Raw genomic sequence first — 14,426 nt, 5'->3', positions numbered from 1 at the left:
AATCTGACCTATCACTTGGATGAAAGCGAAGAATATTTCTTGAAGAATCTACACCAAGCACAGCAATGGCCGATTGTTACGTCACCCATTAACAAATATCCAAATCCTTGGGATAGCGTCAACTACAAAGGTTACATATTTCTCGTTAGACATATCAGTGAAAAACTGAACCTTTTGCGAATTCATACAATGAACAATGTATTGAACTTGTGGCTAAGCAACACGATAGACAAAAGAGCGCGATTCTTCTTTGTAATAACAGGAGATGGAGGAGACCGGAGGATTCCAGAAATTGTAATCAAGAAATTATCTTTATTTGGAATAAAAGATGTTTTTGTACTATTTCGAGGTTCTTCGGCCCAGGTTTTTTATCTGTACTCGTGGTTCCCATATGATCCACCTTCAGGAAAATGTGGTAATGTACAGGAAATTATTTTATTGGGTACTTGGAAATGCAACAAAAGCAAAGAGTGTCTATTTAGCGGAAATTTTACAGCTTCTGATTATGGGTTCATATATAATTTGAAGGGTTGTACCTTGACAGCTTCAAATTCTGTATTTGAACCTTTTGTTATTGTTCAAGGAGTAGGAGGTAATGTCACTGCAGACGGACTGGACACGAGGCTAGCAAAACACGTAGCGGATCATATCCAATTAGAATACAAATACAGAAGTTGCTATTGGTTCTGAAAAATGTCTCATTCTTAGTAACAACTTAAATTTTCTCCATTTTATGTCACCTGTGGGTTCTGAAATCTATTACTATTCTGTCAAACATAATTTCTTCATTCATCCCGCAGAGCCATTTCCTCGTTGGTCGAGCATGTCCCGCGTGTTTAAACCTACAACTTGGTGTTGTGTGTTTCTTGCGGTTGTTGTAGCTGCTATCATACTTTCATGGTTTGCAACAGTCGAATCTGTCCACGGATGTCAGAACTATAGAAGTTTTCTACACTGCTGTCTCAACTTGTGGTCCGCGATACTCGGTATGGGGGTGGATGGTTCTCCATTAAACACATCTCTCCGTATTTTCTTTTCTTCTTGGTTCGTCTTCTCTTTATCTGTAAACACTGTTTTCCAAACTTTTTTCACAAGCTATCTCGTTGATCCTGGTCACCAGTATCAAATAAATAGCATTTCCGAATTAATAGATTTGAATTATACGTTTGCTTTCGATTCAAGAAAGACTTTTTTTGCACTTACATATGATAACAAGCTGGAAGGGCGTTCATTCTTATTCGGAAACACGAGAGAAGCTTTATCCTATTTTCTAAACACGCCAAACTCCGCTATCTTTACAAGTGACGAGCTGTTTGTCCACAATTTTCGAAGTGTTTGCGGTTCCAAATATGCGCCCGCGTACCACAGACTCAGTAACGAAGTCATGCAGGTGCATATTGGATTCAACCTCCTGAAGGACCCTCTCCTCCAGCATGTATTTACCAATACGGTGCGTAGATTGGTAATTGCAGGAATTCCGGAGAAAATCATGAAAGATGTGACAGATCCAACGGGAAGAAGTACATGCGTGGACAGAGATTCTATCGAGGATTATGAGACCATGTCCATGATGCATCTGGTATCTCCTTTTATATTATTCTTTCTAGGAATGTGTTTGGGGGCCTTCGTATTCCTCGGAGAGCTCACAGTTCACAAAATTTCACAAAGAAGATCACGCGGTCCATTCTTGACTTAGACAACTTGGAGCTTCTTACTAAGGAGAATCTGGGTTCCATTTCCAATTAACATTTTAATATTTTCGGTGCACGAAACTTGTGTGACGAGAGTGTTAATTAAATCTTTACGCCATCACGTTTGGAACCCTATTACAAACTTATCATTTTGAATAGTTTCTATAGTTTTAGAGTAACGTTAAGTGGAGAATTACAATTAAAATTATCATCTTATCGTCTATGAATGAGCTCTGTAAGTTAAGAGGAAATTTAAATGAAGAATTACAATTAAAGTTATCATTTTATCGTCTATGAATAGGCTCTGTAATTTAAGAGGAACGTTAACTGAGGAATTACAATTACAATTATCATCCTTTCGTCTAGGAATAATGTCTGTAGTTTTAGAGGAACGTTAAATGGAGAATTTGAATTACGTTCAACCTCTTGTGTATCAATATTGTTGGTAGTTTATGGTGATCATTAAATATTGTATTAAAATTACAATTAGTCATCTTATCATCTATAAATAAATCTCTGTAATTAAAAGGTATGTTAAATAAAGAATTGCAATTGGAATTATCTTATTGTCAATGGATAGCGACTGTAGTTTAAGAGAAATGTTAAATTCCTAGTTAGAATTATCACTAATCATCTTCTAATAGCCTGTGCAGTTTAGAAAGTAAAGAGATGTTATGCTCTAAACTTTTCACTCGCGGATAAAATCTAATTTTAGTCTCTTGTACTATAAATTACTATTTAATGCAGATAAAAGAACGTGTTACAATATATTATTATTATTTTCTTTCGTGTGCAAGAGTAGCATAACATTTCTTTTAACTACCAGGTTACAAAGACCCTTGCCTTTTTACGATGAGAATAAGAGAAGAACAAATCAAATGGTACAAATATATAACAAATTGAGAAGTTAAGACAAGAACTCCATCAGAGACAGAGATTAGCAACTTGAACAAAATGAAATGAGCATTACATAAAATAAATAAAATAAAAAATCATCAAATATTTGGGAAGAGTTCTCTTATCAATGGATTGATATGAGATCTTGAGGAATGGAGAAAGACTGATCTCTTTAACTTTATAAGGTCACTAAATAAGCTGATGTTCAAATCTTCATAAAGTTGTGTGTTTCTAATAAGGCAGTCCGCATCTGTGATAGTTCGGCAACCTGATCGTTGAATGCCGTCTAGTTTCTTCAGATAACGTATATGACTTTGTGCCCAAATTTCACAGGCATAAAGCATAAAGGAACGAATCAGTAATTTTGTGTTCATTGGCGAACTGCTTTTGAATAATGGATATAGTGCCATAAACCGTTGAAAAGACTTATCTCTCACAGCTTGAATATGATGTCTGCAGGTGAGACGATTGTCCAATATGACCCCAAGATATTTAGTTGAGGCATTGAATGGAATAGTCTGATTCTGAATACTGAGGTTTGTTAAAACACGGGAGAAGCGTTTAGTGAAGACAACAAAATGTGATTTTTCACTTTTAATTTTTATTTTACACTTAGTGGACCACATCATAAAATAACAATAGCAGTAAGAAAGGTCGAATTTATCAGTGACAGGTTATCGTATTTAGTACTTAATGGTAGATGGTGCGATATCGTAGTTATAAATGCTCACGCCCCTACAGAAGAGAAAGACGACCATATAAAGGATAGCTTCTATGAGGAATTGGAACACACTTTGATCAGTTATGTAGATATCACATGACAATTTTATTGGGGAATTTCAACGCTAAAGTAGGACGGGAGGATATAAAATCAGCAGTAAAAAAGAAAAGAAGCCTACACGTAACTAGTAATGACAATGGAGTTAGATTAGTCAACTTTGCGACATCAAAAAACTTAATTGTCAAAAGTACAACATTCCCCCATAAGGTTATACATAAATATACTTGGACTTCTCTAGATGGAATGACACGCAACCAAATAGATCACATGTTGATAGATAAACGAAGACATACTAGTATAGTAAACATTCGAACTTTCAGGAGGACAGACTGTATATCTGACCATTATTTGGTAATTGGAGAATTAAGAAAAATATTATGAGTAGCCAAGCGAGTAGAGCAACAAGCTAATATTAGAAGACTCAATATTCTGAAATTAAAGGACGAGGAAATTAAGCAACATTATCAGGTCGAAATTTCAAATAGGTTTGCTACTTAGCAACGTCCGACGAAGCTGAGGAAGAGTTAGATGTTAATAGCGTGTGGGAGAATATCCGAGATAATATTAAAATTGCAGCCGAGCAGAGCATAGGCTATCATGAAACTAAGAAAAGAAAACCATGGTTTGATGAAGATTGTTCCATTGTAGTAGATAGAAGGAAACGGGCAAAATTGAAATTATTACAGGATCCAATTGAGGAGAATAGAGAGAATCATTTCAATGAAAGACGGGAAGCAAATCGTACACTTAGGAATAAAAAGAGAGATTACTTGAAGGAAAAACTGAATGAGGTAGAAACAAATAGTATGAATAAAAACATTCGGGATTTATATAAGGATGTAAAGGAATTAAAAACGGATATCAGGCAAGGGCAAACGTGATCAAGGATGAGATTGGTGACTTGCTTGCAGACTCTCATTCAGTCCTGAAGAGATGGAAAAACTATTTTGGGCAACTACTAAATATACATAGGCCAAATAGAAATGATCGGGACGAAATTCAAATAGAAACTGGTGGCCATTTATACCCGAACCCACACTTTTTGAATTCGAAATTGCGATAGAAAATCTGAAAAAGTACAAGTCTCCAGGTATTGATCAAATTCCAGCAGAATTAATACAAGACGGTGGAAGCGCATTATCTAACGAAATTTATAAGTTTGTACTTGCAATATGGGAAAAGGAAATTGTACCAGATCAATGGAAGGAGTCCATAATCGTATCTATTTTTAAGGAGGACAAGACTAACTGTAGTAACTTTCGAGGAATATCACTTTTGTTGACATCCTACAAAATGTTGTCGAATATCCTTTTGAGAAGATTAACTCCATATATAGATGAAATTATTGGGGATCATCAGTGTGGTTTCAGGCGTAATAGATCGACTATTGATCAGATTTTCTGTATTCGACAGATATTGGAGAAAAAATGGGAGTATAAGGGTACAGTACACCAGTTATTCATAGATTTAAAAAAGGCATATGACTCGGTTAAGAGAGAAGTTTTATATAATATTCTTATTGAATTTGGTATCCCCAAGAAACTAGTTCGATTAATTAAAATGTGTCTTAGTGAAACTTACAGCAGAGTCCGTATAGTCCAGTTTCTATCTGATGCTTTTCCAATTCACTGCGGGCTAAAGCAGGGAGATGCACTATCACCTTTACTTTTTAACTTCGCTCTAGAATATGCCATTAGGAAAGTTCGGGATAACAGATAGGATTTGGAATTGAACAGGTTACAACAGCTTCTTGTCTATGCGGATGACTTAAATATGTTAGGAGAAAATCCACAAACGATTAGGGAAAACACAGAAATTCTACTTGAAGCAAGTAAAGCGATAGGTTTGGAAGTAAATTCTGAAAAGACTAAGTATATGATTATGTCTCGTGCCCAGAATATTGTACGAAATGGAACTATAACAATTGGAGATTTATGCTTCCAAGAGGTGGAAAAATTCAAATATCTTCGAGCAATAGTAACAAATATAAATGACACTCGGGAGGAAATTAAACGCAGAATAAATAAGGAAAATGCCTGTTATTCGGTTGAGAAGCTTTTGTCATCCAGCCTGCTGTCAAGAAATCTCAAAGTTAGAATTTATAACAGTTATATTACCGGTTGTTCTGTATGGTTGTGAAACTTGGACTCTCACTTTGAGGGAGGAACAGAGATTAAGGGTGTTTGAGAATAAGGTTCTTAGGAAAATATTTGGGGCTAAGAGGGATGAAGTTACAGGAGAATGGAGAAAGTTACACAACGCAGAGCTGCACGCATTGTATTCTTCACCTGACATCATTAGGAACATTAAGTCCAGACGTTTGAGATGGGCAGGGCATGTAGCACGTATGGGCGAATCCAGAAATGGATATAGAGTGTTAGTTCGGAGGCCGGAGGGAATAAGACCTTTGGGTAGGCCGAGACGTAAATGGGAGGATAATATTAAAATGGATTTGAGGGAGGTGGGATATGATGGTATGGACTGGATTAATCTTGCTCAGGATAGGGACCGATGGCGGGCTTATGTGAGGGCGGCAATGAACCTCCGGGTTCCTTAAAAGCCACAAGTAAGTAAGTAAGTAAGTAAGTAAGTAAGTAAGTAAGTAAGTAACTCTTCTTTTAGTTGCGAAGACTCAACATTTACAGGGAGGTTTTTAATCACAAGTTGAAGGAGTTTGGTATCTCTGGGTTCATGTGAGTAAAATTGAATTTTCTCATACGTAAGAAATGCATATAGTTTGTCATAGTCTGTCCTCCAGCCGGTGTGATATTTAATGCCGTCACTTGAGTAACTGATTCGTAAAGGGTGTTCTAGAAAAGACTGCAGTTTCTTGTTTTGTTCGAAAATATAACTACAATAGGTGGCATTCTAGCAGTTTAATGAAGTCTTAAGAGAGAATGTGGAGGAGGATTAGGCCCATTATTTGAAGATGTGGGAGCGTTTTGATCAGCTAAGCATGAATCTTGAATCATATCATTAGTAAGAGGACTATATTTATTTTTCAGTTGAATGGCAGGGTCAATATTTAGATTTGAAGGTGAAACATTCATTGTACAGCTGGTTGAATTAAGTTTCAAACGTTTAGTTACATTGTCTTCTTTATTATGTAATTTTGATTTTGAAGTTTTAAGGGAAGACTCCACTAAAAATTATGAAAATTTTTCCAAATTTTTTTTTTTTTAGCTATTTCACTTATTCAGAATTTATATTTTCATACCCCAAAGGGATTCAGCTCAATTCTGATTACAAATACTCGTATGTTTACACATTTTAAATTAGGCTAAGGCTGGAGGGGGGCGTGAAATTTAAAGAGCTGTCAAAATTGTTTTTCATCGAAGAATTCTTTTTTAAAATTTCTGATTACAAATCTTGTAACTTTTTGTTGGCTCCCTGAAGTTACTAGATGAATGTAGCGGAGGAGAATATTAATTTACATAAATATTCATTTTATTTTCAAATCCATTTTTCCGTATTCATTTTTGTTGATTCAACACCAACTTTCTTTTGCCAAATATTAATCAATATGGATGAAATTTTTACTGCAAGTATTTATGAGGTAGCTGCATATTTCTATGCATTTATTTTGTGAGAAATGCTGCTAGTTTATTTTATTAATATTTTTCTTAATGCTGCTAGTTTATTTTATTAATATTTTTGTTAATATTAATATTAATAAAATGAACTAGCAGCATTTCTCACAAAATAAATGCATAGAAACATGCAGCTATCTCATAAATACTTGCAGTAAAAATTTCATCCAGATTGATTAATATTTGGCATAAGAAAGTTGGTGTTGAATCAACAAAAATGAACACAGAAAAATAGATTTGAAAATAAAATGAATATTTATGTAAATTAATATTCTCCTCCGCTACATTCATCTAGTAACTTCAGGGAGCCAACAAAGTTACTAGGTTTTTAATCAGAAATTTTAAAAAAGAATTCTTCGATGAAAAACAATTTTGACAGCTCTTTAAATTCCACGCCCCCTTCCAGCCTTAATTTAAAAAGTGTAAACATACGAGTATTTGTAATCAGAATTGAGCTGAATCCATTTGGGGCATGAAAATATAAATTCTGAATAAGTGAAATGGCTAAAAAAAATTTGGAAATATTTTCATGATTTTCAGTGGAGTCTTCCCTTAAGATTGGATATCTTAAAATCGGAATCCTGGGGATGTATAATGGGCGCCATCGATTTAGGCAGATGGATTTTGTTAATCAGAACTCCAGAGCGAGTTACTCATAGCAGCAAGATCGGTTGTTATCTTCGTCGCAATCAAACTGCAGCTGGGATGGGTGAGACATAAGAGTAAACATACATTCCCGGTTATCCTAGTGGACTCGGATGGACAGTCACCTCCAAAAACAATACACATATAACCACTTTTATGGAACTGCAGTAGACAACGTCAGGCTCAGACTAAAAAACGCAAGAAACGAATCGACGGCTTTTCTCGTGACCTGTTATCATTCCTTGTAAACACATGCTACGCGTGATTTAAATCATTAAATTAAGCTCTCATATTCATCTACTTCCATTAATACTTTTGGAACATGAGGTTTCTTGCTTGGTTTATCGAATTACCACAGGTTAATAACCTGAGAAAAATTCGCTCCGGGAGCCGGGTATCGAACTCGTGACTCCCAGTTACATGCACTAGGATCTCTACCACTGGTCTACGCCGAGACTCAATCCACAGTAGATTATCGAATTACGTATTTTCTTATTTCAGCATACCTATTCTTTCGGTTATTTATCCAACGTGTCGATTCCTGTCGCTTGCGCAACTTATTCTCGCACTTCATGAATGTTTGTTATTAATGAAGATAATACGACACAACTCATATCTATTTTTCGTCTGTCGCTTCATGAAGTAATGTCCACACCTGTGGAGTAACGGTCAGCACGTCTGGCCGCGAAACCAGGTGGCCCGGGTTCGAATCCCGGTCGGGGCAAGTTACCTGGTTGAGGTTTTTTCCGGGGTTTTCCCTCAACCGAATACGAGCAAATGCTGGGTAACTTTCGGTGCCGGACCCCGGACTCATTTCACCGGCATTATCACCTTCATTTCATTCAGACGCTAAATAACCTGAGATGTTGATACAGCGTCGTAAAATAACCCAATAAAAATTCATGAAGTAATGAACATTTGCAATAATTTCTTGGTTCTGGTTATGCAATGCTTTTTTCCTCTTAATTTAGAAAATGCAAGAGGCGAACGGAAGTCATTTACGGCACTCCCATGAATCGGACTGTACTGTGGTGTGTTTCTTCTTCTTCTTATTTGGTATTACAGCCCAGGTGGGCCTTAACCTCCTCTATGGCTCTCTTCCATCCTTCTCTATCCATCGCCAACTCCCTCCAATTCCTTATTCCTAATCTATTCACATCCACTCGTACACAGTTCCACCATCTTGTTCTCGGTCTTCCTCTTAATCTGGTTCCATCTGGGTTGTTATTGAAGACAATCTTCACTTTCCTTGTTGTTTCCATCCTTGTGACGTGTCCCAACCATCTCAGTCTTTGACATCTTATGTGCGCCTCCAAATCCGATTCCTTGTACAGTTCGTATATCTCATTATTATATCTGGCTCTCCATCCATCCACTGTTTCAATTGCTCCGAATATCCTTCTTAAGATTTTCCTCTCAAATACTGCTAGTTGTTTGCATGTATTTTTATTCAGAACCCATGTTTCTGTACCATATGTTATAATGGGTCTTATTAGGGTTTTGTAAATCTTGATTTTGATTTCTCTAGATATTATTTTATTTTTAACAATTGGTAAAAGTGAATAATATGCCCTGTTAGCCAGATTTATTCTTCTTTGTACCTCATTCCTTAGGTCATTATTTGCTGTCAATATTGATCCGAGATATGTAAAACTGTGGTGTGTTTATTAATTAATAATAACGATACAAGAGGCGAGTGTGAACATATGAATAACGACAGACAGCCTTATCGCAATTCATTCTTGCAGTTCTCACAAAACATTGGCTCGCATACTGGAAATGTCATTGAGGTCATCTACCAAAATCGGTGCCTACGACTATACTTCCAAGTCATCTTGAATACAGTTAAGATCCTCACATTCGGAGGAAACTGGATTAATGATTTGCAATGAAGTTTCCATTAAATAATTTTCAATCAAGTAGAAATATGTATTTTAGTATTTAGTATTTATTTATTTATTTATTTAACCTGGTAGAGATAAGGCCGTCAGGCCTTCTCTGCCCCTCTACCAGGAGATTCCAACTACAATATCAACAATAAAATTACAATTAGTATTAAATTTACATTTACAATTACAAATAATATTACAGTTAGTATTAAATTTACAATTACAATAAAATCAAAGTACGAAAAGATTACCTGAATAATTAAAGCTAGATAATTTATCATAGAGAAACAAAGAATATTTTATATTTACTGAATTACAAATTAAATCTAGAATAACAAAATTGTATAGTGATGAAATTACTGAATATTGAAATATTTTGTGATAGATTAAAGAAACTATTTACAAGTAATCAATTACTGACCAAGTGCCTAGTAAGTTTTCGTTTGAATTCAATTTTATTTCGACAGTCCCTGATGCTAGCAGGTAGCGAATTCCAGAGTCTTGGCAGGGCTATTGTGAAAGAAGATGAGTATGAGGAGGTGCGATGGGATGGTATTGTTAGTATTGTTTCATGACGAGAGCGTGTGTTCAGATTATGGTGGGAAGAAAGGTAAGTGAAGCGAGACGACAGGTACGAAGGAATAGAAGAGTTCAAGATTTCGAAGAGAAAGAGAAGTGAATGTAAATTTCTTTTCTTATCTAGTTTAAGCCAACCTATTGCTTCCAGGGATGGGGTAATATGATCATATTTACGAACATTGCTTACAAAACGTACACACAAATTATGAGCACGTTGAAGTTTCATTTTGTTGTCGCTGGAGAGGTCAGTCAGTAAAATGTCCGCATAGTCGAAATAGGGAAATGCAAGTGTCTGCACAAGGGACTTTTTTAAACAAGAGGGAAGATGAACATTTATCCTTTTTAGCACATGGATAATAGAATATACTTTTCTGCAGGTTTCTGTGATTTGCGCCTCCAAATCCGAAATATGTACGTCTATAATAAAGTAATAATAGTCAATATGAAGCACAATAGAACACGAAACAATACTAACAAAATTATAATACTGTTTTAACTTAATAACACTATCAATTAATTACAGTAGCGTGCAAATTAATCCAAACAAGACATATTTTTACATTTTCTGTCATTTTTGGCCTCACAGCTGTTCATACCGCTTTAATTGACATCTGTAGTACGTGTAATTCCATTGTTGAAGGTCTGTCGTTATTATTTTTTTTTTTATAATATGTGACATTTTGCCTGTCGTTTTGTACTTATAAGCATTTCAGTTGTGTTTAAGACTTAATACTGCAATCCTGTGTACATTCTGTCGTCTTCACAAATGGATACAACTCCACGAAAACGGTCTAAAATTATAACATTAGCAGAGCATTCTTCTATGACACAGAGGCAAATTGCTGCAGAATGTCACATCGGTTTGGCTACTGTTAATTCGATCATAAAACGATACATGGAGACTGGATCCATCACACCCCAGAAAAAAAGAAACTGTGGCCGGAAAAGGAAGACTTCACCTGCAGATGATCGTTTAATTGTCAGGAAAAGTAAGTTAAATCCTAGACTAACTGCTGTCGACTTAACCCGCGAGTTAATGGCTATCACTGGGGCGAATATTCACGTCACAACAGTGCGGCGTAGGCTTCTGGTAGCTGGACGAAGGGCTCGTAAGCTATTAAGAAGCAACTGCTAACCCCTGTTATGTGCAAAAAACGCTTAATGTGGGCAAAATTTCATCAACACTGGACAGTGAATGACTGGAAGAATGTACTTTTTTCCGATGAGTCTCATTTCGAGGTCCACGGCCACCGTGTTTCTTACGTACGGAAAGGATCCGAAAAAGTAACAGCAGCTCATCTCCAACAAGCACCCAAATATCCCCCTAAAGTAATGTTTTGGGGTTCTTTTACACATGAAGGGCCTGGAGCATTAATACCTATCAAGGGAATGATGAATTCTGACAAATATATTCACTTATTGGAAACCAGAATCGTACCCCAGCTGAAAAAATCATTTCCGGATGGCAGAGGTGTGTTCCAACAAGACCTGGCACTATGCCATACGTCTCGAAAAACTACAGAATTCTTCAACAACAAGAATATTCAGGTACTCCCCTGGCCAGGCAACTCACCCGACATCAACCTCATTGAGAACTTGTGGTCAATTTGCGAAAGAAGGATGCAAAAAATGGATTGTTCTACAAAGGAGAAGATGATTTCTGCCCTCATTGGTGTATGGTTTCGCGATGAAGAAATGAAGAATATTTGTGGGAAATTAGTGTAATTCATGCCAAATCGTCTCAGAGCTGTTATTAGGAACAAGGGAGGCCACATATATTACTGAGGTATGTCTTAGATCCTTTTTTTATCCCGTTTGAGTGTTTTTGCATAAGTAATTACGTTGTTCGGATTAATTTGCAAGCTACTGTAAATTAGTTTGTAAGCATTTGAAAACAGTTTGCTTACTGCCATCAACAATGCTCGCTCATCGTGCAACAGTTAATTTATTTAAATGTTTCTGAAAGTACACAATTCTGATGACAGATGTCAGCGCAAAGATTTCATTATTGGCACTTGAGTGTAATAAAGTGACTCTTCTACGCATTCAGTTGTTTCTTGTTTCAGTTTCATAAATCATATTAGTAGAGTTGATCTTAAACGATATTTCAAAGTATCTGTGACAACTGTGACTGTGACAATTAAATATCTGTGACTTTTATCTGTGATTTTGTCACACCGATATTTTATATCGCTAAGTAAGCACAATATGCATGAATTACACCGATATTTTGTCACACCGATAAAAATTAACAAGAAATATTGAAGAGCAGTGCAATGTGAATACGATTTCTCTATACACGCCACACTTCAGTGGTTTATATGGGAAAATCCAACAAATAAATTATGTACATGTACCATTAACAAATAAATACTAAGCTAACTGAACAGTAACATGTAAAAAGTTAACCAAGTATACCAAGAGGTTATATCGTAGTTGATTGTAGATATGGAATCAGTTGATAATTTTTAATGTAGTTGGGTATGGAAAAATTGAGGTTATATGATTATCTTAATCGTTTTAAAAATTGATCCTTTTTATTGTATATAATATAATCGATAAATTATTTCAAGTCGTGCATTAACATTATAATATTGAGTCAAAATAAAAATTAACGAAACATAAGTATTCGGAAAAACAATAGAAAATAATTACAGAACAAGACAGTTGTTCAGATAGGATATTACACAAGATAAAGTATTGGTAACCAATGGTATTATTATTATTATTATTATTATTATTATTATTATTATTATTATTATTATTATTATTATTATTATTATTATTATTATTATTTAAATCGTGTAATCACTATATCATTTATAATAAGATGGTGAAACTAGCGCTGAAGTAGTTTCGGCAATTTCGGATGTGAAAATCATTGCATTTATAAGGAATTTTTTTGTGGAGAGACAGTTCCTCAGGTTAAACTAGTGTTGAGGTAGTTTCGGTGATTTCGGAAGTGAAAATCGTTGAATTTGATTGTTTGTGGAGATGCAGTTGATCGTATATCCAAGGCATAACAAAGCCTAAACTAACCAAACCTAATCTGTCACAGATTCGTATATGCAAGGTGTATAAGGGGAATACGAAGGAAACTACCTCAAGGTTAGTTTAGCCAAATAAGTTTTATCTCGTTCGGTTTTAATTCTATAGGTGCTGTTGTCGGCTTGTGAGAAATGCTTCGAAAATTCGGAAGAGCATAACGTTCAGTGATACGGAGTGAACGTTTGATACCCCTTATTTTCAAATGCAATTAATTATCCCATTTATGTGTAAGTGTAGGTCTATTTAAAAAGTGTGCAAGGGCAATGAGAACGATTTGTTGGAGCAGTGTCTGCTAGATGTCAGATCTTTTTGGAATTTATAAAATTGACAATTTTTGCTAACTACCCCATATTATTATATTTAAAAGTTGAAAATTACTTGCAAGTTGATGATTTTAACAATATCTAGATAAATATCACTAAATATCAAGTTTAGAACATTGATTAGGCCTATTAATTGGGTGAAATAACACCCCACACGAGTACCAATGTTAGAAAGCACTGTGCGATTTCCTAAGAGTTAATAACCATAAACAACATACCGGTAATGAACTTATTACAAATAATTTTATTTTAAGTTTAATTATTTTAATTAATACTACCCTGCACTGTTCGTGTTAGAGCTATACATTAAAACTGGATCATACATAAATGAGAGAAGTACATGTAAAGTTATTAAAATAATGTAGGCTCCTGTAACTATTCTGTTTGTAATTAACAGTATAACTAAAAAAAAATATTGTTACTGCGTAAAAATTGAGTGGAAAATCTTATACATTAATATATATTCACAGTAATATGAAAATGTGAAGATCTCGGGGGAATATATAAAATATTTATGAAACATATATTCAGACTTAATATGAAAACAAAATGTCAGATTCATGATTATATTATTATAATGCCGCTAATAACTTTGCAACACATCATCACTTTGAAAAAAATAATATTGAATAAAATATCACGAAAAAATAATCAAATACCACCGCCCGATTGCTGTTATTGTCGCCCGATTGCTGTTATTGTATCATGCGCATGCGCAAACCCACGACGTAGAGGAGAAAATATCAGTCGCAGACGTTGCAACAGTCACAGAGTACTGAATACGGAGCAGATTTCGATAGCGATATTTTGTCACAGATATTTCGCGTCATCAGTCACAGGTTTATCTGTGACAAAAAAAATACCTGTGACAAAATATCGGTTTGTGAAATATCGGCCATCTCTACATATTAGTCTTGTACATGACGCGAAATTATGACGTACATATGAAGCGCCACGAACAGGCGTGTCTCAGCAACAATCAC

This window comes from Periplaneta americana, chromosome 2 (assembly GCF_040183065.1).
Source record: "Periplaneta americana isolate PAMFEO1 chromosome 2, P.americana_PAMFEO1_priV1, whole genome shotgun sequence".
Lineage (NCBI taxonomy): Eukaryota > Metazoa > Arthropoda > Insecta > Blattodea > Blattidae > Periplaneta > Periplaneta americana.
The sequence above is the reverse complement of the archived record's forward strand: the minus strand, read 5'-3'. Positions refer to the sequence as shown.